Source organism: Vespula vulgaris, chromosome 13 (assembly GCF_905475345.1).
Source record: "Vespula vulgaris chromosome 13, iyVesVulg1.1, whole genome shotgun sequence".
Classification (NCBI taxonomy): Eukaryota; Metazoa; Arthropoda; class Insecta; order Hymenoptera; family Vespidae; genus Vespula; species Vespula vulgaris.
The window spans coordinates 269,116-293,519 of record NC_066598.1 but is presented as its reverse complement, the minus strand read 5'-3'; the positions used below and the strand labels follow the sequence as shown (position 1 = coordinate 293,519).

The 24,404-nt window shown below is 42.9% G+C and overlaps 1 protein-coding gene across 15 annotated transcripts in view; it reads left to right on the top strand.

Annotated features, from left to right (window-relative positions):
• LOC127068422 (CUGBP Elav-like family member 4) overlaps window positions 1–24,404 on the top strand; it is a 520,701-nt gene that overhangs the window by 308,330 nt on the left and 187,967 nt on the right. The window contains exon 1 of one of the 15 annotated variants that reach the window (XM_051004617.1): window positions 2,998–3,777. The exons of 13 other annotated variants lie outside the window; for them this stretch is intronic. The gene's annotated coding sequence lies outside the window, so the exon portion shown is untranslated. Of the gene's footprint in view, window positions 1–2,997; window positions 3,778–24,404 lie in introns of those variants that run through there. One more of the 15 variants, XM_051004621.1, reaches the window with a different exon arrangement.

Here is a 24,404-nt window from a genome sequence, read left to right as displayed (position 1 = left end):
TACGGCCACAGCCGAATCGCAAATTTATCGCTATTTCGAAGGAATTAATTTGTCAAATAGGAGTTTGTCGTGCGGAAGGAATCTTCTCCGGTATCGATCGGAATTACTAATGAGGTAGTTGCCTTTGCAAAGACTAAAGCATTTGTACGTATGTACATATCTAACCGGTATATCTCTCCCTTATCACAAATTCTTCCTCCTTCTCCTCCTCGTCTTATCCTCGTCGTACGATGCACTATGATCCACTTTAAATAAAGCCTCGTTAAACAATTTGTCTCGAAATATAATGGTTCTTCGAGTTATTTGGTATTAGTGATAACTCGAGTTAAGTTCATGTTCCTTCGAATCGTATCAACTTAATTCGTATTTCATGAACTTGCTGGTGTATAAATTCAGGAATTCGGAGAAGGAGAGAAAGAGAGAAAGAACAAAAAACGAATTACGACAAGAAAAAGATAAAGAGTGACTGGCGAACGTTCCGTCGAGCGAGACGGGATTTTAAAGCCGCTTCCGTCTCATTATTTGCTACGCACTGATTGAATTACCACAATTAACATCAAACATTTTTTAATTCAATAACGCATATTTTGCTGGTTCTTCCGCGCGTTGTAGAAGAGTTCTTTCGATGCACGGATACACGGCGTTTCTCTCTCTTCTTCTTTTCCGAGCTATGTTACTCATACCGGCTATCCAGCTCCCATACACTCGTAGTCCACTAGAGCATCGTTACGGTGTAATTAGTCCGTCCGCGCGCAATAAGGCTCGTATTAAGGATAAAACGTTTATCCTTCCGCAGCATTTTTTTTTAAAAAGTCTTGCTACTTCGATAGAACGCAAGTATTCCCTTTTTCGAACAGAACGGTATTCTCTAATACAATTGAAACTTCAAGCATATCAAATATTTCTGTTATATTCGTGCTTATTTTAAATTAGAAAGCTTACATTTGACGTAATTTGCGGTAAAAAGATAGCAAACTTTTCCCGGAACTTTGTTTTGTTATTTAAGCTCTACGGGCATACGCTTCGTGCGCGCTGCTTCGAATAATGTTGTAATTATGCGTCTAATTAGAGAGTTCCTTAGTAACTTAATTTGTGGAAGCACTTGCCAAGTATGTCTCGTCTATCGTTCCTCCGAGAGAAGGAGGTCACATTACACGAACATAATTAGGTCGTGGATAGACAGAGGAAGGGAGTGGGAGGAGAAAGAGTAGAGGTCCATGAATGTACAAAATCACGTTTACATTTCCGTGTTTGTCCGGTTTATTCCAAAACGTATCAAAAATGTCGAGCCCATCTCGAAGAATTTATCTAACCTAGAGACAAAGATAAAAATCCGGCGTGCTCGGAAAATCGTGCGATTTCTTCACGTGCTTTCGCATTTTCATTCGACGTGTATACGTAAGAAAACCGAAAAGAAGGCGTGATTTAATTTTTAAGAATTCAAGGATGACAAAGATATAAGAATAAAATCGTTCCATAACATCTTTGAAAACGCTGATTTTAAATATGATTTCCTGCGTGCCGTCACAAAGACCGGCTTTCGGAATTAAATTATTGCGTGTGCGCTGCTCGTTCATAGGAATCTATAATGGTAGAATTGAATTGCTTTTCCGAGAGCACGATTGATTCGCCAAAATGAAGCACTAATCAAAATTAATTTCCGTTATTTCGTTAATGACACCGTGTTTTGCCGTGGTCCTCGTCACGTCTACAAGCTCGATTTGCTACGAATTAAGGATAATTAAGAATTCATTGACAGTCAAGTAAACAGAAAATCTGCGATGCGCAAAGTGCGAAGGCCGCTCTATCGGCCTTTCAAGTGCCTACGGTTAGATTGAAAAATTCCAAGAGAGCTAAAATTTCACTGTTTTTTCTTCGTCGGATCGAGTATTCAACGGAGAGCTAAGGAAATTCGTCTGTATTTTTACAATGCATCAAACGTTGTTTGATCGATCGACGAAAGTTACGTAAATTCTTTCATTTTAAAGGTAGCATGATTCCATCTGGTAAAGGAAAAGAGGGAGGGAAAAAGATGAGTGGGGGATTCGTCGATTCACAAAAGTTGGTACAATAAGCGAAGCTTTCCTTGTCTAGCTTCCATCGTTTCTCGGAAAGTTACACGCTCGTCGATGCGAGACACGATGGTGGTGATCGCAAGTTACGCAACGCAACGGTAAAGGAAAGAGCGAGAGGACGAGAGAGAAGAGAATCGGGGAGAATGGGAGAACGAGAAAGAGAGATAGAGGGAGAGAGAGAGAGAGAGAGAGAGGGAGAGAGAGAGAGACAGTAGAAGAGAGAGGAGGGAGACGAGGGATAGAAGGGTGAGTGGCGAGAGAAACGCGGAGGCAGGCCAGGCAGAGACTTCATTATAACCTCATCACTTCCCAGCGAGTGCATTCGAATTGAAAAACGCGCAGGCTTGTTTTGAAGCACGGTTACCGTGACAACGCGCGCGCGAGCACGTACGCACGCAGGCACGCACGCACACGCTTCTCTCTCCGCGTGACTCTCACTCTCCGAGGTGTGCTCGGGCGCTCGTTCGCGTTTTCTCTTAACGTCCGTGTGATCGGCAAAACAGGAGAGATAGGATGGATTCGTCGATGGGGAGGTTGCTCCGTGAGGGTCGGAAGCGAGGGCATCGGCGAAGCAGTCACTATGACAACGGTGATAGGCGAGGTGTTAGTGCGCATCCGTGACCACGCCTACGTCACGACGCCGTGACGTCAGAGCGTCGAGCGTAGCGCGCGCGCGAAACCGAGAGAGGGGTAGCTACCGCCTGTTGCTACTTCCCTTAGACCGGCATCATCCCTTCTCTCCGAGCCACCCTCCTTTACTCTCGCGCTCTTTCTCTCTCTCTCTCTCCCTCTCTCTCCCTTCCTCTCTCTCTCTCTCTCTTTCCTCTTCTCTTTGACGCTTCGGCTCGATGCTCGGCTCAGCTCGGCCGTGGCCTCCGGTTCGTTGTGAGATCTCCTCCACCCTACCACTACCGAGCATTCGTTCGAGAGTGGGCGCGAGCCTCCTACCACACTTTCTCTCTCTCCCTCTCCCTTTGAAAGGCGCACACGAGAGAGCCCGTTTCCCTCTCGCGCGCACGTTTACCAGCCAGTAGCGATCCCCACGGCCACGACCGCGAGCCGAGACGAACGTACAGCCACCGACAACGAGTCGGTTCCTTGCCAGTCATCTATCCGACTACACGGCACGCTTCGCTCGCGCGCGCGCTTTTCTCTTATTCTTATATATTACTTCGCGTCAGCATTTACGAATGAGCCGTTGACTCGATTAACATTTTCTCCAAGGGATCGTGTGTCGTCGTCATCGTTGAGACCCAGTTTTACGCGTTCGTTTTCCGAGAGCCGCGTGAACATATACATACGTATACGTACATATATGTATGTATCTATACACACGTACATAGTGTTGGCGGGAAGACTTGAATCCAAGAGGACAACTGCATCGATACACTCGCATTACGTCCTTTGAATTACGAAGGATCTAGTGGAACGGATCTTCGTCGCTCATCCTGGCTGTACTCAAGAGAGGACAATAAAAAACGTGCCTGCCTCCTTCTCTCTCTCTCTCTCTCTCTCCGTCTCTCTCTCTCCCTTTCTCTCTCTCTCTCTCTCTATCTATCTCTATCTGTCTATCCAACTGTCCATCTACTTCTGTCTCTCTTTATCATTCTGTATCAAGAAACTTCGGTATAGAGCGGCTGGAGACGGCGCAGTGCGTGGCTTCTCGCCCAGCTGGACTTCGAATTCAGTCTATGGATCATAGGTTAGAATACTATTTCTTCATTTTTTTTTTTTATTACTTTGAGCGAAAGCCAGAGGACGTTTGTTTTCGGTGGAAAAAAAAGAAAAAAAAATAAAAAGAGCATGGGAGAAAAAGGAGAAACACGCGAACGCGCTACACGCACACGTGACAACTTCGGTCTCTCTTCGACGTGCTTAGCGCGTGCCGCTAACCTGTTGCCTCTACTCTCTACGCCATGAAGGAGTTTTCAGAGCCGATAATCGAAGCTCCAAGGATATCCGTATTTCCGTGTTTTAGACTTCAAATATTTCTCCGATACTTGTTATACGGAGAACCGTATTGCACGAATCGTACGATTTTCGGTAATGTCGAATAGCTTAGAGAAGTGACGTGCAAAGACTTATCAACCAACGGTTCTACCGTCTATAACCGAGGTATAGTCAATGTTTTATCACTTGTCAAAATTCTTTAAACTCCACGTGATAATTCCGCAGAAAGATCTGACCCATCGATTTTAATCTTTGATCGTTTTTCCTCCATACCGACGAGCTTAGAAAAATATTACTTGGGATTCTTCGTTTGCGTATTGGGTATCCAGCTTTGAAAAGCGAGACACTCTGTGTATCTTAACGGATAATTTAAAAGTATAACTATAAACGTATCTTTATTAGAGAATAAATCCACCGAACGATAATCGTCCACAATGTTCTTGCGCGATTATCGAGGAGCTTACATTTTCATACTCTGTTAAATTGATCGGATCGATACCTCTTTGGAATGTACCATTAATGACGATTCGAGTAACCAAAGTATCGAGCTTTTATACATTCGATCAATTATCCTTGATTCAAGCGACTATTGATAGTTTACAAGTACGTCGACCCTTTGACGGTGAAACAAAAATATATGTATATTTTACCGATAGGATAACAAAGTAGTAGATATTGCATTTGTATATTAAAACTAAAGTAGTAAGTACCGTACGTATAGTGTATCTTTTTTCCGTAGGCGGGTAACATTAGTAGGAAAAGTCAGTTCGTACGACGACGAAGGGGTGCACAAAAGGCAAGAAAAAGAGATGATACGCGTGAAAGGGGGTTGTCGCGTCGTTCGATGTAAGATATATATCTTCGTAGTAGGTTGCGTGACCGGAATTCCAAGGAGGTTAAAGTTAGATTTGTAATGTATTTTTCGTCGATGTGGAAATACCTATCGACTAGTTCGTGCCACGTTTCACCGACGTTTCGTAATTTCCGCTCGCCTATCCTTTTTCGATTGACGTGGATGGAAGCAAAGATTTACGTTGGGAGTACCCAACGTGTGACGGTAACGTGTAGTACGACACAAACACACGAAGGCCATAGACGGTAAGAGTCGTTGGTAGGAGCGTGTGCGTACGAAGGGAGCCCTTTAAAACCCTCCAAAAGTGCGAGGCAGGAATAAGAATATCCCTTTGTATTCCGAATCGCCTCTATTGCTTGCGGAACGTCATTTTTCATCGCAACAATGCACACCTGCCACTTCGGCATCGTTCATCGGCGAATAATATTGGAATTTATATATCTTTTAAAATAATCTTCGATATTTATCTACAGAACCAATACATCGTTTTTCGTATCGGCGCGCATCTATGCGGGATCACAGCGAGGATAATGACGATGACGGTGCCCAATCCCAGTTTCCATATTCCGTTGAATTTCTGATTCTTTTGAATTTTCAACGTTATAAAATTCTCTCTCAAACTCCTTCGCCCCTACATTCCGAGCGGTCGTCTTGTTTATACTCTCGCCGTTTCTTCGAAAGTTTATCCAGCGGTTTGTTCTCCCAACGGTGTTGCATTTGTCGAGATGCAACGCGATCCCGAATAAGATAAATGAAGCTTGCTTCTACGTTTCATACTGCCGAAAGAATATAGGGGGGATATAGGTTGCAAAAAGGAACGGATTATTATCGGTCGAGAACGTCGACTCCCCAATCGATCTTGTATAATTTATTTCTACACTCTTCTTTCTTCCCTTGGCGCAACAAGATATACCGACGTACAAATAGATCGCACGCTTGCGCGAATCATTGCCGATCGCGCTCTCGTCTTTTAAAAACGCGATACGATCGTACGCTAGGTGGGACTCCCTGCGAACGAAAAGTTCGTCCAAGTCGGACAATGATTTATCGCGTGCTAAAGCGAATTATTAAGTATTCCCACGAAACCCTTGTCAAATCGGCGAACGTTTCATTCGACGATTTTAAAAGCGAAGAAATATCAACGATTTGACTTTCTGATTTTCAACATCTATTCTTCGACTGTCGCATTCAACGAATACGTACGCAGTCGGCCACTCTAGTATTCCTAAATCGAATCGTCGTTAATTTTTAAATCCCGTAATACGCCTACCAGTTGTTCGAAACGTTGCCAGCACTTTGGCTTTCGTAAAGACCGAGCGAACGTCGGTGGTGTTCGTGCCCTTTAATGAAATTCTAGCTTCTGACAGTGCGAAGGAGACTCGACTACGCGAACACATGCTGTCTGATACATTATATACCTTCACCCATGTAGGGTATATAAACGGTGTCCTACTCAGGTATAATGCATTACGGCGGTCCGTTGTGCCAGGATACAGGGAGCATGCACGGTGCATTGCCAGAGAATGGAGTAGGCACTATACATACCAGAACCGGACTGAATTATACTCCGTTATGGTTGTAGCTTCTATAGGCACTGCTTACTCGGAGAGAGTTTCTATATCGTATCAACCGCTACTCGATATATCCAATAGGCCCAACCGTGTTACCCTCCTCGTAACTTAATCGTCGAGGCGTTATTCCTCGTTTATTCGGAAATTCCGCTAAATGCATCTTGACTCGCTACTTCGCGACTCCATCCTTAACGGCATTTAAGTCTAAATATTTTTATACGGTTTTTCGCTTCTTACCGTTCTCACTGTATTCCGAAATTTATAAAGAAGGGTATTCCAAACTTCGTATTTTCGTTACTAATAACCAATTCTTACGTTTTACCGTTTACGGCCATATGTAAATAATTTTCGACCTCTTTATTTCACGTCTCATTCTCATTCGTCGCTATTTGCTCTGGGATTTTCATAACTTCCTTCGTGATTCGCTAAACGAAAGAATAAATTTCATTGTTAATTAATTCGTCTGTTGGCGTTGCGCTTTGTTAGCATCTTCTAATTGATTCAATTTTTTGTTGATGATTATGTCTATGTACGTCGAGTATTCCTTGATTACTTATACTTTCTTTTTCTTTATTGCAGGTAAGTTTACTCAGCGGCATTACAATATTCGACGTAAACTGTAAGTAACTTAAAAAGTCCGATGTACCGTCTATGCTGAATGTTCCGTTTGTGTGATAGTCTTAGTATAAAATGTTGGTACAAGTAGAGGGAAGGAAACGCAATTCGCTTTGCAATAAAAATGTAAATTAACGCGAGAACACGTGAACAGTATAGAGGGCTAATCTTCGCGGGTGGATGCAGAGGGACGACGCCGTGGTAGCTTGAATAAACAAACTGAACTTTGTGGCCCCGGTGACACCTTCTCTCTTCCGTCCCCGTTAGCCGCGAGTAGTGCACGGTCCAAAGGACGTTGTTATGACTGCTAATGGAAAACTATCCAATTCAAAGAACAAAGTGAAGTAACGAGTTACTTCGTCGCTCGACGAATTGAGAAGAAGGTAAGAGCTCGAGAAAGTCTAACGAATGGATGGAAAATTGTTAACATTAGAAATGAGGGTGATGGGAGAAGGGCGCTGTCTCATTCGTTGGCCAAAACGCTAAAATATACACGAACGAAAAGGAAGAAAAAAGTTAAACGCGAATAACGAAGGATAACGATCGCGCTTTCTCGACTTATTCCAATCTACGTATGAGCCGTTTATTTTCCAAGCGGAGATAGTCCATTAAAAACAAAAAATGAAGTAAACGATGATAATGGATATAACTCGATATCGTCCTTATATCCGCAAAGATTCTCTAGCCAAAATAAATCAAATTTCCTAATGTTCGATCGATGGAGATATTTAAATCCTCAATTCGATATAAGAAAAACGCATAATTCATATCCGAATCAAAAGTAAACGTAATACGTTCTACGTAAACGAGTGAATTTATAGGAATATCTCGACGATTCAATTTGAATTTTAACCATCCGAACGAACTATAGCATCCACGGAATCGCAAGAAGTAGCATCTTGTTGCTTTAAGCACCTACAGAATGTGACCTGCGATACGTGCACTGTCCAAGGTTAATAAGAAACGAAGTTAAGCTTTTCGTCGATGAAAATCGTTCGGTTCAATGATCGCTATGATCGTTATTATCGATCAGAATATCTTTTTGTTAGGACATTCGGTTTTATCAAACCATCGCGATTTTAGAGCGATGAAAATGGCAATCCGAAAGACCGATTCCTTTTATATCTCTCAGCATTATTATGAAGTAATACGCAATTGTCGAAAACATAATAAATTTTTAGTACGCGAAATGGAACGCGGAAACTTAAGAAGATTGCTGAAAGAAGATTGATACGACTAAAGTATTAGCTGTTTAATTAAAGTTTAAAATAATTCATTAATTTTGAAAGCGAGACGAATCAATTCCGATATAACAAAATCATTATTTCTTTCAGCCATCTTCGACAAACGTTATTGGATAATAAATTTTCATTATCTAACATCACAAAATATATAAAGATCGTCTATTAACGTTTACCGATATTTTTAAATCTACTGAAAAGCAAACTGTTAAATATCTCGCAATAACGAAAAATAGACTTGTTCCACTTTCAAAATAAATGGCTCGCATGTAAAGATAATAATATCACGAAATAAAGCTACGAAATATTTCAAAGCAAAGTATCTTTGGATTAGTGAAAACGATGAATAAAATGTGTCAATACCATCGTTGAAAGAAGTAGAATCGGTCCTCGCGAGTAACCGTTTGATCTCGAAATTTCTCTGTCCCGAGCAACATTATCCGGCAATTAGTAAGACCTTGCTCGTATTCGAGTACCTACATCCGTCCCTCAGGAAGGCTCCGGACTTTTGAAGCTTAAGTCTCAGGAGAGATTTAAATTTCAAAATTTCAATCTGGTTTGCAAATCTGCTCGTCTCCGGGCTCGCGCTGGCTCGCGCGCCTGCTCCCGCACTTCCGGCTTCGCCTGGATACCGGCAGATTGCACCGGCACGACATCAAAAGTCTTTTACGTCGTGCCTTTCTTTTTTTTCTCTTTCGTTCCTTCTGCTCTCCTCTCTCTCTCTCTCTCTCTTCGCGTCCTCCTCCCTCTTCTCTCCGGTATCCATCTTTTCTCTACTTACCTGCCGTACCCGTTTCGTAAAATCGTCCAATTGAAAATTTGGAGACACAAACGACGCGCGTTTCATCGAGCGAGATAAAAATTATTCTTTCGTCCGAAGCGACCTAAATGCTTTTTAAACGAGTCGGAGTCTTTCGATAATGAACGTGATTCAATGTACGCTCTAACGTGCGAGAAACTTCCTAATTCCTTTACCAAATTATACGTCTTCCTTTCTGTCGCGGAGATTCAAGAAAAACTACTAAAGCGAGAGAAGAACGAAAATGTGTGTGGGTGAGCAGGAGAAGAAGAGTTTGGCTAGGGTAAAAGCTCTTCGTTACTCTTCGTTATCACGAACAAGAAAGTTCCAACGTTAGGAAGCTACAGTAAATATGTCACTTCCGCGATTGGATAGCAGCCGTGCTAACACACGGCAAATAAGTCAACTTTTCCTTCCGTTTCCCTCGTCTTCCGGAAGTTGGTTCTTCGTTGACGACTTGGCAACGTAATTACTTTACGAGGTATTACGGCGCGGTTCTCGTCCTCGACGAGGACGTCCGGATACTCATTGGAGGTCCGTGAATGGAGCTTGTCCGTCGTCAGTCAAGCGGGGTGAGACTGGAGAAAGCTAAAACGAAGAAGTAGAAAAGGAGAGAGAGAGAGAGAGAGAGAGAGAGAGAGAGAGAGAGAGAAAGATAGAGGAGGAGAAGGGACTAGCCCGACGAACGTGTAGGAAACTTTTAATTTTTCGTCAAAAAACTTTAGCTGCTCGTTACGGCGTCCCAAGTGCGTCGCACCCACCAACGAGGCGAAGTAAAATTAAAATTCATGTGGCGCGTCTTTTCTCGAGCTCGTGTCACACGGGAGACCAAGAGGGTGTCCTGGAGGACGAAGTGCGCGCGACAGGACAACGTTGGAGATAGAGAGAAGTGAGTGTCCTACGTATGTATATTTCGAACGAACGAGAGCAAGAAAGAAGGGGCTACGTAGACAAGGAAGAGACGAGGCGAGGGGCTCTAACTGAATTTGCAAATCAAATTTGGTCCCTGGTCTACGAAATTCTGTCGCAAGAGAGCGAAACGAAGCGACAGGAGGGCGGTAGGAAGTGGAGTACGCGCGAGGCTTCGAGCCAATTATCGTTCCTAATCCTCTCTTACTTACGCCCGAACTTGACGTACGCTACGATTACTTTTCGCCCAATGTTTTCCTTACCAAAATACAATTGTTTCACAATTTCGCTTCTTTTTTTCTTCCTAGATTAGCTGGATCTTTTAGTGGTTAATTCATGATATTAATAATGTAGAGCGTCATTTTTTTGTCTGCCATAGTATTGACGTATTTGCTTCATTGAGTGTACAAAGTACTATATACTTGCTGCATGGGTATGCTATCGATTGATTTCTCTGCACGCACCTGCATTCATTCGTCTCTGCACTTTTTCCGAATAAATCGCAAACCACTTGCATTAATTATTGCGATTCGTTCGAAAGCTCTATTTTATCTAACAAATTTTTCTTTTCGCAACGTTTCGATTTTGTAAGCGTACAAACACTAAAAGTATTGATATCGGTCGAGAAATAGTTTATTCTCTCGAACATTTTATGTCGAGCACGCGGTGAGATGGACGTTGTATTCGTGACGAATCGGATCGATCAACCTATTATGGGCACTGACAATCATGCGATTAGTAGAAATGACGTGACCTAATAAAATTCAATCGTCAGCTTCCAAATATCGTTCCTTCTCGTTGCAATTTCTAAAATACTTAAAACCTCCTGCTAGGAACGAAGTATGCGTAGAACGATCAGAGAATATACTTTGTATGTGGTTTACGAGAAATAGTTAAAAAAACGATGAAGATATTAGCGGTTGGTAACAAGTGGAGCGTATGCGTTCCCGAAACTCTTTGGAATCTTGGAGGACTTTTGACGAGAGAGATAGCAATTTTATCTTCTTTTCCAGTGCGTATGTCTTTCTTCGTATCCTGACACGTCCTTCATCCGCCTCTGTGCAGCTCTTCTTTCTTTCCTCTCCTTCCATTTTCTCGCATCGTCTTTCGCGAAACTTTTCGAAACTGGTCTGTTCTCGTTGGAAAGTTTTAACGAGATCGATTTTACGTTAGTAGGATAGGTATGAGAAGACTGAGCGATTGTCCTGGGAATATCTGGACGACGTCCCATTGACAGCCAGTTGTGCATTGTCCTTTCAGTTCTTTTCGTTTCTTTTTTCTCTTTCTTCTTCGTAGTTATTTACGTCGTAGAACGTGGACGCAAACGTGACGTTCGTTGCGTTATCGTATCTTACTAATCGATCGAATCTATCGGAAGTGTTTTCTACACCGCGGGACAGCCCACGGTTTTCTCTTTAAACCGTTTTTTCAACGTTTTTCAAAAGGCCAGTTTCGAATGTTGCCTTTTGTAAACGCGCGACATAATGTCTCTTCGGTATATGCAAAGCTTTAGCGTTGCTCTAACGTTTTCGGATTAAAGGAACGTCCACGAGATATTTTCCATATTAATGACCAGTAGAACGGCAAGTAGGGCGTCCGTTTGAAATGCGGCGTACAAAATTACGGAACTGTATTCGAAACGTTTCACTCAATTATCAACGAAACGTATGTCATGCGTTTTATCTTTATTGAAAATTAAAGTTTAATAGGGCGCAGAAACAGGCTTTTAAGGTCAGGCATATACATTCTGCAAATAACTATACCGCATTGAACTACCAAATTATTTGAGAGGTACAAATAATATCGGTTTATAACGTTCGATATTCGTAGAATGGCTATTTGTTTTATAATTGGTGTTCGTATATAACACATTACAGCTAATCTAGCGGCTACCATACGATAGGGAAATATGCGTCATACTCATATTAATATATCGACAGTTTGCTCGGAGCATTATGGAAATTACAGATTTCACATATTTTCGTACTTTCTCGAAAGCTATAACGCTGTACGTCCTCTCTCTCTCCCTCTCTTTCTCTCTCTGTCTGTCTCTCACGCCCGCACGTAAACGCGCGCACAAACGCGCGTACTATTGTGAATCATTCCCTTAGTTTAGAATTCGTAGAAATAAATATAAATAACGTTGTACGTATATTTCCTCTTTTGTCGTATACGCGTTCTCCGAAAGTGATATTACATTACAATATTTATTTTGCAATGCTTCAATGGGTCGAAGTTTTTGTTCCGCTTGCGTAGCACGAAATGTGGTCTTCTTTGTAATTGGAAAAAGTGTTGTTATGCTTTGGAAACGTAATGATGGAAGAAGGTCATGAGTCAAGAAACACTTCCGTTTGGGATGGAACATACCCGCAGTATTCGTTGGTATGCCAAAGGGCAAGCAAAGTCGGCTGTGGTAATCCTGGTTGCGCGGAGTTTCTATAATCTTCTCGAATAGTTTAATCTTGCAGAGTTTCCGCATGCTGCTGGACCTGATCTAAGGAACTTAATACTCGCTGGCGAAGGTCTCGCGACTACGCTGTTCTAAGAATATAAATACTGCGAATAATTCTTATTGAAATTATCTGTAATCTTTATCGTGTTCGAAAACGGACAAAGACTCGATACAGACTTAAAATTGTCGTTACTTACACGTAGATGGTACATCGTTATCCCTCGGAAAAATCGCGTCTATTAATTGAAAGCAGCAGTTAAAGGGTTTTATGCAAGAAGTTTCAAAGTGCCGTTTAATTTAATGGTACTTGAAGACTTTCTGCATAAAGCCGTTTATTAGAACACCTTGCGTGGAGTACGGTGGCTGTAAGTCGAGACTTCTCTTAACTTTTCGCTTCTGCCATTCAGAACACTCGGATTACTATGATGCTACAAGATTTTGCGGATGTCTCTTATGTCCTGTTATTTTAATTTTCTCGCTAAAAGAATGCAGATCACGTCGTTTGGTTATTTAAGATCTCCCGTAGAATTTCGATGCGATCGTTGTTATAAGAAGACGAGGCTGTCCCGTGATGATAATCTTTGGAAAAAAAAAGTATTTTATTCGGCTTTACGGTCGCGTTAGCTCCTCGAGTTACTCCTCGAGTAATTCGTAAAACGACTCTCGAGAGCGTTGTCGCGCGCTGAGAAATTCATCGGTTTGCGAAGGCCCTTGTAGGAATCGGGATTCTACTAATCTTCGCGTCGGACGGACGAGGAGAAAGAAGAGAAATAAAAAGGAAACGGAAAGAAAAGTGCGAACGTATACGTCGCCTTAAAGTGACATTATTGTGATATAAATTGAGATATAGAGTGGTGGAGCAGGAAGTTTCAGGGGTGGTGACGAAGAAAGTTGAAGGATCAGCCGAAGCTGTTAGTCTTGATTATCGTGGACAGTCGTCGTGGAACCCTCGCGGTGCCGACGACCAAACGGAAGACGCATGGTCTCCTACCGACCACGAACCTTCCCGTTGGGGGCTATTAATTCGTACAAATGCCACCCTTTATTAGACAAGACCTAACTCAGGCAACGGTGTGCAACGTGCCATTACGAATACATATACGCAGCTGTTACATAGTATTCCCCGAGTTTCTAGTGTCCCTATCTGCGCTCGAATCGTACGTAAAAGGAAATTTGTAGGAGGACGTTTTTGTTAGATGCAAGCACGCAGCGATATACACCATTTTTCGAAGGGATTTATTTGCCTCGGAAAATCTGTCAAGATTATCTACGGGAAAGGAAAACGTTCCTGCATAAGGTAAATGTTTATTCGATTTTTTCCTCGTTTATGCAACGCGATTTCGCGAGCTTTGGAAATATACTGCAAGTATTCCTCGTGCGACTTCGAACGAAGATTCTTTCGAATTCACGACGGTGACGAATGGAATACGTGAAAGGAAATTAGGACCAAGCGTGTTTAAAACGTGAAAATGTTGCTCGCGAAGTAAAAAAAGGAAGTAGAAACGGAAGCCGACTGGATACGGTAACAATGTGGTAATTCACTGTCATGCGTTTCTCTCTCTCTCTCTCTCTCTCTTCGAGAGTTCAGTCCGCCACTTCGGAGGACTTTATTGAAGTCCCGTCAATCTCTGTCATTCGTACCTTCCAATTTGAATGAAATCGTCCGGGCAGATTGGGCCGCCGCGGCATATCGGGCGAAAGAGCGACGTTAGGACGACGGAATAGGCGATGGACTTTGCACGCAAACTCGAAAGACAAATTGGACAACGTTATGCTCCTGTGGCAAAGGCGAAACTGCTTGGAGCAGGTGTATCGCAAAATATATATTAGCAACGAATGGGTTTAAAATGTCTCCTTTACCTTAATTGCGTTCTACGAGCGTGCCGGAGAGTATTCGATGCGCTTCCCGGATTATATCTTTCAGCTGTATCGCAGCTCGTTGCGCGTGAAATCTTTTCCTCGCGTATTTGTCATCCGTTCCTTTGACGCGTCCGGTATTCTTTGATAATTTTCAACCGGAGATCCAACATTCTCGAAATGCGCGAAAGGCAAGGCGTTATGTAACGCGGCACGAGCAAGAATCTCGTTACGCGTCGCTTTTGCCGCGTTACTAATGAAGAACTCGACGAGAAGACGTTACGACTTACGGAAAGTCTATGGTCCAAAGGCTGCCTTGGTCTTATCCTTTTTATAATCGACAACTCCTATTTCACGGGCGTATCGTTATTTCTTCGGCGAAAATGTGTTTCTGTGATGGAAACTAGCGAGTGTAAGCGTGATTCCTTATGAACGCCGGCAGGGTCTGGATAAAAGTGCAGACAAAGTTTTTCCACCGAAAGTTTTCACGCGAGTTATCACTCCTTTTCTATCGCTATCGCGTCTACCTCTCCTTCTCTTCGTTTCCTCCAAAGTCGATACGCACTTACGTCGGGTATTTCGTACCTTCGGTTTCTACATATCGGTTAACGACAGCTTCGACGATTAATGCCCACTTTTCTTCCGTTCGTGTTGCTTAACTCGAGTTATTTGCCGTTAGCATTGTGCGATAAAAGAAAAAGTTGGAAGCTTAATTACTTTCTAACCAACTTTCGACCGCGAGTCGTTATAGAGTTTCGCCGAACGTCAAGAAGAACCGTTTAGGTCAGCTTCAGATTCTTTTCTGACATCCTTCATCGTAGTAAAGTATCTAGGAACCCGAATCTCCAAGGATTATAGGACCTTCGATGCGGCAAACGGCGAAGAAGAAAGGCGGCGAGATAGGGCCGGAAAAGGGATAGAGGAAAGGAGATGAAACTCTCGATGGAGAAACTCATGGGAAATCGATCATTCTACTTTTGGTAGTTAATTAAACTCGAAGTTATTAAATTCATAAAAACTGTACGGATGTTGAGACTACTTCCAGTTCATTTCTCTCCTGAGTATACACACCTGTTCTTTCGATCTTTTTATTTTACATCGAGAGCTCCATTATTTTTTTTCTTTTTATTAACCGAGAACTTTTAAAACATCGTTACGACGCGAAAGAAAATGAAACGTACGATGACTTTTTTATCGGACAGCTCGCATATGCAAAAATGGTCATTGTTTTAATTATGACTCCGCGTACGGATCAAGAGAGAGTTGCGTACTGGGACATTATTTCAAGCTCGTATTTTCGCGTTACCAGACCGAACGAGAGATACGGTTGATCCCGTAAAATATTTCCAAGCCGCGGCTGATATCGAGACTGCGATTTCACCGGAGAGATCCATCGAGACAATTCGTGCACCTGCTTTCTGCCGACCGCTTTTCTAGGATCATGGCAGACGCAAAAGGATTTACGGATGAGAGGTGGTAACGCACCCACTTTGCGAGGGTAAACGAAAAGGACGGAAGATATGTCGGATTAGGTCACATAACTTTGTCCTTTTTTCATTGTTTCCCATAGAAGCGAAAATCAGCGGCCGCCTAGCCTTTTCAGAGGAAAGAAAGCCGGGCGGTATCGAATTTTCCGAGGTAAAACAGCAGGCGTACAAAGCTAGCGAACGTAGTAACGTTCAAGTTATAGTTTCACCCTTCTCTCTCTCTCTCTCTCTCTCCCCCTTGTAGTAGTTCCTTCAGCTTCTTGGGAAATGAAGGAGGAGGAAGAAGAGGAAGAAGAAGAAGAAGAAGAGGAGCGATAGGAAGGAAACGAAGGGTGGAAAGAGAGGCCCGGAGGCAAAGAAAGCGAGGGATGGAAAACGTTAGGGAGAAAACTTCGGCCTTTTATGATTGCAGGGATGCTCGCGTACTTTACGCTGGCCCGTAAACTCTTCTCTTTGCAGAGGAGCTCGTAGCCCTTAATAATAGATTTTCACGAAACGTCGAGGGCAGAGACGAGAGCGAGAGGATGGAATAGGAGGAAAGGGAAGGTAGAGTCAGGTGCAGGGAGGGAATACTATGTTGACGTTAGGATGAGAGGTAGCTCGTAGCTGTAAGAAAGAGGGAACATCTTCGAGATGGGGGTTGCATCGTCCTCGGGTCGTCCTCGCGTCATACTCGCGTCGTCCTCGCGTCGTCTTCGCGTCGCTCGCGCATAAGTTGTCGTTTCTATCTCGAAGATCGCGGTGCTTACTTTGAAAATTTATTTTTCCCTCGTCGTATAACGTTGTAGACGCGAGAGGGCTCCGAACGAGTTGGTTGACGGACACGAGCTTTCTTCGAAGTTTTGCATGCTATCTTCGATACTGGATGAGACTGGAAATAAGAGGAAGAGAGAGAGAGAGAGAGAGAGAAAGAGAGAGAGAGATTTCAAGGTGTAAGTAGTAAGTGTACGAAGTTGGTCGCATTCGCATGCATCCATTCACGAGTGTACGCTGACAGATAAACCGCCGAGTCAAGCTATTTGACTTGCACATTTCTAGCGTTGCTTGGCGCACCACCCTCGGACGTCGCTGGGAGTTATAAACGGGCGCTTTAGAGCTCCCTTGAAATTGGACTGCGGGGAATAAACGAAGAACCTCTTCTCCTTCTCTTCGTCATCACCTTGAACAAGCCAGTATATCCTCGCCGAAATGATATCAGTTTCGTTCGTAATCGCGTTTACTCGTGAAATCGTATATGCGTTAAGCGATTGATTGATTCGTATATGGAACGATCGACTCCGAATGACGAGGTGGATGGAATTCAAAGAAATCGTACAAACGCGCGTACTAATCCCGTTACTCCGTCTTTGTAGATTCGTAGATTTCTCGTCTCGGAAATGAATGACGAATGAATTACGAATGTTCGTGACATTCGTAAGGAAAAAACATCGAGTCGTTATAAAGAATGTCGCTTCCCTGAAATATTTCTACACCTCCCAACTCTGCGAAGTCTGCGAAGTAACGCGCAGCAGTAGTTTCCAAGTACGCTCGAAAGAATTTCTTCTCACTGGCTATACACTCTCTCCTATCCTCCTAATGTAGACGGAATGGCATTGAACGGAGGCAGCGAGGCGACGAAGTACAGAAGTAATGGGACAGGCAAGTGCTATTGTACACGCATAAATACAATTCTGGGATTAAAAAAAGTGGGCCGATCCTCTCCGACGAGCAAGTAGCAGTGCCGCTACTACTTTGATCCTTTTCTTGCTCGCTCGCTGTACTCCAGAACTCTTACCGTCACCGCAATACTCGTAAAGAAGATCCGACTCGTATACTACTGTCGCGAACGTTGAGCCGTCGGAACGCGGAAAGAAAGCAACCACCTCTTATACCTCCAGTCGCTTTGCTCATTTCGTTCTAGCTTTTTTCTTATTATACGCGTTATTATGTGCTCGTATAATAATCTCTATTACATAGATATATCGGTCCATTGTGACAGGTAGTTTCCGAGGTACATCGTGTTCTCCATCGAAAGAACAAAAAGTGAGAAAGAGAGGAGTCAAGGAGCGATGAAGGAGAGGCGAAAAGGGTGAATACTCGAAAGAGGAAAACTACAAACACTCTTGCGCGTTGCACCTCTTGGGAAAGAGCTTCCGGCTACGACTCATTCTCGTAGCCTGTAAAGAAACTGAGAGACCTCCGGTAATAGGTAGAGAGAATGAGAGAGGGAGATAGAGAGAAGGATGAAAGAACGAGGAGCGTATAAAATGAGGACCATTTCTGAAATGATAAAATCCAGAATATTTCCAGCTTACGCAAGGTATAAAGGAAAGAACATCCTACGATGGAGACGGGAAGGCGAGCGTTCACGAGAATGTTTTTTTTTTTCTGTCTTTATCGCGAAAGTGCGAACGTTATTATCGAAGACGATCGATTTTGATAGCTATCCGGCATTAACCTTCCACTTTCTTGCGAATTTTATTCATGTTCGGTATAACTCTCTTCTTTTTAGTACGATCCACTTATTTGATTTTACTTTTTCTTTTTTTTTTCTACACAAGCCTCCTATCGTACTTTTATCATACTCTCCCGATTCCCATTTCTCCTGTATATTACGGATGCTTGTGTAAACACTGAGAGAAAAAGAGAGTTCCTTAATATCGTACGGCGCTTATCTCGAAAGCATGTGCAAGATATGTAGACTGCGAATTGTAGATCCGCCAAAGAGCGCGTAAAATATACGCGAAAGAAAAAAAATCACCACGGTAGTTGACGCGAAGTGCTAGAAAGAGTATTTCCTTGGCGTGTACGTTTCAGCGCTATAGTTTCGGCAAACGTGATAGGCAACGTTGAGAAACAGGTACCCGATCCCTCGAGGAATATTTCTATATTCATCGAACGGGCAAACTAGTAAATTATTCAGACGGACCGAAGAGAAGGTCGAGAATTTATCGAACGACTTTCTCGTTCCGTCCGAAATTTGCGAATGATTAAAGTTCCGAGATAAAATGTAAATTGCATATCCGCGGAAAAAGGAGATCACTCGTAGCCATTTGGAGAAAAGGGCTGCTGCACTTTCGGTGCACAAAGAAGCATAAAGATGGGTCTCGCTCGGGGCTCAGGCATTTCACTACTCGCACCGCGCATTAATTCGAAATGAGATTACTTAGGTACGTGAAGAGGACCGTCTTCCGAGCTCTTGCACTGTTAACTTAAATTGACTATCGTTCTCGAAATAATGGCAATGTCTTTGTCGCCTTTGCGACCATCTTCCGCCTCCTCATCAGCTCTACCCTTTCCGTCCTTCCCTACGGTTCTCTTCCGTATCTTCGTATCTCTCTTCTCTACCTCTTCCATTTCATCCCTCTCCCTCCCTCCCTCCCTCCCTGCGCGCTCTCTCTCTCCCTCTCTTTTCCTCTCTTTCTCTCGTATTCTCTTTAAAACAAACGGGGAACTTTGCGTTCAAACTGCATTTCGCCTTCAAATTAACAATTACATTGTTTTAAAATGCTATGCGCCGGCTTAAGAACTCTCCCCTCCTTGTTTCCAGTTTAACTTTTCAACGAGGACGAGTAACTACGAGAGATAGATAAACAAAGCGCGATTGCGAAAAGGAAAAATTTTTTCCCAAAATACTTCATCCTTCGTTCAAAAGTTCGACTTGAAAAAATATCTGGTCGATCCTTCCCCTCGTTTCTTTGCAAATTTTCTTACTCTCTTCAAACTTACTCTCTTGATTGAAGTCGTAGGTAAACATATAATCGTCGACCGTAAATTTGTCGGTCGTAAATTTGGAAATTGACTTAACCCGAGATGTAAGTTCTTCGTTGTATCCAACAAGTAGACTCTTCTCTCTCTCTCTCTCTCTCCCTCTCGAAGCAAGTCAGCAAACAAATTTGAGAGATTTCGGCTCCTATCCTTCGGACGGAGGAAGATTGTTAGGTCAATTTAAAAAATTGATTGACATATATTCCGATTCTTGAAACGTCACAGGCCGTGAGAAAGAGAAGAGCTTAGGTGCAACGATGAAGTAGACTCTTTCCTAATCGGTACTTCCCGATCCCTTTACCTCGCAATTTCTTCAAAACCATTTTCCACACAGCTGTTGGTAGACATTATCGTTTCCAATTCCTCACGATTTTGCGCAAATCAAATGGCAGCCTCGGAAAAGGTGTTGGCAGAGGCACGGTTAGAGCAGTACCGTCGTTAGTTTTTTCTTTGATGCTTTTCCGAGCTCTCTCACCAAGGTAGAAGTCAGTCGAGTGAGAGTCTCGAGGCATCCCTTGCTCTAGAGTAAGAAAAAAAGAGAAAGAAAGAGAGGGTGTTCTGCTATGGATCCGAAGTAAGGGGTGTCAAGGGAGAACTATACGATGCTTCGTCGCCTCGTACCTTCGACCAACACAAAGGTCTCTCTCTCTCTTCCACACTTCCTTCGCATGATGCGCGCGAGTGCGCGTTATTGGCAGACCGCTTTACCGCATCACCGTCCAACACTATTTCAAACATGTTACGTCGAATATTCCTACATATATCCCAACTTGCAACATTTTCTTTCACCTTCCCTTGCGATCGACTAAAGAAGAGGTCCGTAAAAGTTACCGGTGAAAGCCGATATCTATTCCGTAACTTCGCCGTCGTCAAAGCAATTTCGAAGATGACATAAATATGATATACGAACAGTTTAGCGGTTCATCCGGCTGAGTGCGATGGGAGAAATTTGTTCATATTCGGATAACACAAAGATTCTCAAATCTTCTACGTATCTATGCGAATTGTTATTTCGATCTCTTCTTGGCGTGCCTAGAAAGATGCATCTTTATTTTTGGTATAACTCGTACCGCATTAATGCCATTTTCGTTTACGTTCTTATCAACATTTGTCACGTTTTCATTACTATTCCATTAACGAACGTCAAAGCGTTTCGATATTTAAAGGACTCTGTGCTCGCGATTGTTTTGATATTTGTGACTTGACTCTGTAAGGTTAATTAAAAGTTGTTTCGAGAGACAGGAGTAACAGCGGTAAGAGCGTTGATCCTGACTTCCATTGATTCGTTGTTGCTCTTTCTCACATATTCGTCATCGGCAGCGTAAAGATAGCACGGCAAATGACGAGCATCGTTATCAAGTAATATAACCTTCGTAGTAGCCCGTTATTAGAATTCCACGTCCTATCAAATCCGTCATAACTTCTTGTATAACGAGACGCTCGTCGTTAGGAGTGCTTGAAATTGTCGCTCATTGTCCCACCCTTATCTTGTCTAACTTCGTAGGAAAGCTGCTCGGGGGTTAAGTCGCGCCAGAGTAGGTATGTCTTGAATAATTCACAAGGTCGAATATTGGCGAACGACGTTATATGCGATCGTGTTTGTGCGTGCGCGCGTGTGTGCATCTCTGTAGACATTTATACACATTTATAACACATACATCTAAATTTAAACATTTATACGCGCGCGCGCGTATCCGTATGCTGCCTACGTACGCGTATAGAAGCATACATGTACACACGGGCGCGCGCACACAGGTATCATGTCCCCCTGCGAGCTCGCGGTCCTTAGAGTACGGTAGCCTTCGTCCGGACACGGATGGCTGCGCGATTTGTGCAAGGGACACGCCTCTGAATGGCGTATAATTAAGTCGCAACATCGACGCGGTCTTCCTGCGACGTGTCCACTGGGAAACGGATGAGCAAGAACAAACATAGCTAAATGAACACCCCGTTCCCTCGTTCTAGGTCCCCCTCGGTTCTCCTGCTTGGTTTCTCGTTATTGCTCGGCCTATAGGTAACATTCGTAGTTCACCTTTCCTCTCTTTCATTCTCGAGCTTGCGCCTCGAATGATTTTCAGAACGAGCTGAAAGTTCTTTCAAACTTTCGATATACCGAACGTCGTGAAAATTTTAATCCAAAAGTGCCTTCGAACTGTAAATCCGTAAGCGAAACTGAATATATATATACATGTAAGCTCGAGACTCGAAAAGTCATTCTCTCGACGTAAAATCATTTTCAATCGTTGTCTTTGCTCTTCCACTTTTCCGTCAATATATTTTTTTCCTCGTATAATAGTCAAATTGTCGAATCAATGTCGGTTGTAGTTTTCTTCGGGAACGATGAATAAAACGAGAGTAGTTTCTGTAAAAATCCTCAGTCAGCCGGGAGAACGTGTGACAAGCGAATGCTACAAAACGTATGACTCGTGATCTTGATTGCTGCTCTTCATCGACCATCGCTCGGACGTATGCTGCGATGTATACGAATCAAACACGAGAGTATTCGTCATAATCGCGAGCGCATGTGGGTGCACATGTGCGCGGGCATGTACGGACGTATCCACTATTGGTACGTGTTCGCGTATAGGCACAGAACCGGGGTTGGGCTTCTTCCTGGATATATCTACTTCGTTGATTTTCAAAAGGTCAATATAGCTGCGCTCAGAATACTGTAATTAAAGGACCTCACGACTAATGTGTCTGTCAACGTGGCCGACCTCTTGTTCCAGTTTTAATTTTTAAGAGAGCGAGAACCGGAAAAATACTCAAACGTGGATTACACCTCAATTCGGAGGTAGCTGTAATCGAATCGATCAAAGCGACGAACGTGCAATAAAGGCATCTATCGTGTACACTCCTGCTTCCCTTTGAGGAAGTTGCAGGATTAAATATCACACAAGAATTCTAGCGAGCTCGAACACAATGGTATATTTGAACGATGACGAAACGAAATTAGATCATTAAAAGGGTATTCTGAAGCCAAGAAGAAACTGAAAATTGTAGGAGAAAAGAGAAATGAAAGATAGACGAGTATTCGCTAGAATTCAAGGGGTACTTAATACTAGAACTCCTTCGGTGTGCATTCGGTAGGTAGATTTCGCAAGGCACGAGACAACTCATTCACTCTTTTTCTCCCTCATTCTCTTTTTGGAGACTTGATCAGTGAATTGCTTTTCATTAAGGCCCGATTCATTCTTCATTTTTTTGTCCCATTTCGTCTTACTCACAGTACTTTCGGATAAATTACCGAACCCCTGGCACTTCCTCGTTGGCCCCAGGATACTCACGGACAATTTAGCTCCGTTGCGTCTATCCCTTCTGCTCGCGCAGAAACTCTCCTTGCGTCCTTTTCTCTCTTTCTTTCCTCTTTGCCCCGATACAAACTTTTAAATAAGACGCTTCTGGGCGACTTGACTTCCTACAGCGACGCCTTTTGGAGGAAGTCGATAGCAAGCTCTGCTCCTATTCCGTCTCTTTTTCTCTCCTTCTCCTCCTGCTCCTCTTCTTCCGCTTCTTCTTGTTCTTCTTCTTGTCTTCGCTCCCCTTTTTCGTCCTTCTTTATCTTCCCTCCGAGCGTACCATTGGAGTTGTCTTCTCGAAGAATCCCGAGTATCGCATGCATGTCATCAACTTTATTATCGCGGTATCAATTTCTTCCTGTGATTCCAATTACTTGCTCACTCCGCGATGTAAAATTCTCCCTTTTCGTTCTGAGCTCCGAGTGCCTATCATTATAATTTCCAAAAGTAGTCGATAACGAAGAATATAATGACGACCTCAGCGGGGAGCGCTCTCTCTTCTCTGTTGCGGTAAGTAAATTACGTTTAAACATTTCTACTGTATTGTATTCCTCCACAAGTACTCGGACATCCGAGATGAAACATAATAAAGCGATTCTTCCAAGGATAAAATATAATCAGAAGACGTTTGTCCTAGAAGAACGATTTGCCGAACGATCTTCTCTCAGAGAGATGAATTTCGATACTCGTCTATTCCTAAGCCCGAATATTCGAGACGCGCCCATGGGACAGTTGAAATGAGATCACAGTGACTCGCTTTCGGGTCTGATTGGTGGAAGAAAGTTCCGGCGAATTTCATGAATCACAAATGAGAGGAACGAAACGACATTAAACTCGCGGACTTTTGCGCGTATAATCCTAGAACGAAGTCCGCAAGACATTGTGATGATAGCGCAAGTAGAATTAGAGGAAAGGAGCGAGGTATAATTACGAATTTTGACTCTTTCTCGTCATTTCGCGAAAATGTCGGTACATCAATGCTGTTAAACGAGGCTTTAACTTTGTGTTTTTTTCATTTAACCTTTTAGATGCCATAAACGCGTTAATGCGCGCTTTGCGTCGTTGGGCGCGTCAGCGCCGTATATACAAAATGCGTATGTAGTTTGAACTTGAAAATTAATTAATATAATTAATCAAGTGTAAAACGGCCCTTTGTGTGGAATCATATTTTGAAACGTACCATACAAAAGAAAACTTTTAAATTAGTCAATGCTTTCGTACATTTTTTTAAAAATAAATAATTACATTCATTTTTAGTTACAGAGTTCTTTATCTGCGATCTAGCAGGTACCGCCGAGATAAATTATACGGTATCTAAAGGGTTATTTTTTTTTGTATGGATCATCATGCGATAATATCGTAAAGCTGTCTATTTTAATGCGTTCGTACTTTTCTCTATATCAGAGAAAAAGTATATATTCCGAATACGGAGATACATCGGTAAAGCCATTTTATATGGTTGTTAACGACTGTAAGGTAGACAATAACCGGGTATAACACGCGCTCGCACGTGCACACATCTATGATCTTATTTTACGCGTCGGTTCGT